At 40.1% G+C, this 928-nt stretch overlaps 1 protein-coding gene across 1 annotated transcript in view; it reads left to right on the plus strand.

The window, feature by feature from the left end:
* The window catches only part of LOC106881025 (metabotropic glutamate receptor 3), a 23,583-nt gene that overhangs the window by 7,297 nt on the left and 15,358 nt on the right, over positions 1 to 928 (plus strand). The window lies entirely within an intron of this gene.

A 928-nucleotide genomic window follows, 5' to 3' on the forward strand; every position in this document is an offset into this window, starting at 1 on the left:
TATATATATATATATACACTGATACATTTACGTATATATATGTGTATAATATAGATATAAGTGTGTGTGCTTGTGTGTATTATATGTGCGTATAGATAAGTAGATACATCCATCCATCCATCCATCCATCCATACATACATACATACGTACGTACATACATATCAACAAACACTGTATTCAAAAGTAAAGACTAGAGAATGGGTGAGATGTACTGAAGTGGAAGACTCCCCTCCCCATCTCCCACGCCCGCCACGCCCTCCACGCCCTCGCGCCCTCACTCCTTCGTTCGTTCAGTTCGGTCGACGTAGAGAAAACCTGAAACATAATGTTTATTATTTGAGAAATTTTTGATTTTTGGTTTCTTTTTTCTCTCATTTTGAGAGGAATTGACCTGAATCCGAAAGATGTCGCTATAAGAGAGGGGAAAAAAGATTCAATTACCAAAATTTACCAGCAACGTTTAGTAGTAAGTCTTAGACTATTATAGTCAAAAGAACCGGCTGTCAAAACGCTGACTTCGCCAGAAGACAAGGAAGAAGACATTTTGGAAAATTCAAACATGGCAAATCTGAAAGCGGCAGTCTTAGTTGTATTCTTAGTATTCTGTGTTTGTGTGTGTGTGTATATGTTTCTGTGAGTGTGTGTGTACACTTGTATGAGTATGTTCTTGTGCTTATGTAGACGCACGATCGTGTAATCGCGGTTTCGATTCCTCGACCGGACGTTGCGTTGTGTTGTTCTTCAGCAAAACGTTTCGTTTCACGTCGCTCGGAGATCATTTTGACATCTGAAGCGTGGCACACTGTGTACCTGTACAAGCAATGTCGGTTTGATGGAGGGAGCGTGATCAAGTGCGGCACTAACACTTGATCATTATAAACAAATCATGTGTAGGTTTTTTTTTATCGTGCAAGAAAGGAGGAGGAG

Source organism: Octopus bimaculoides, chromosome 12 (genome assembly GCF_001194135.2).
Source record: "Octopus bimaculoides isolate UCB-OBI-ISO-001 chromosome 12, ASM119413v2, whole genome shotgun sequence".
NCBI classification, from domain to species: Eukaryota; Metazoa; Mollusca; class Cephalopoda; order Octopoda; family Octopodidae; genus Octopus; species Octopus bimaculoides.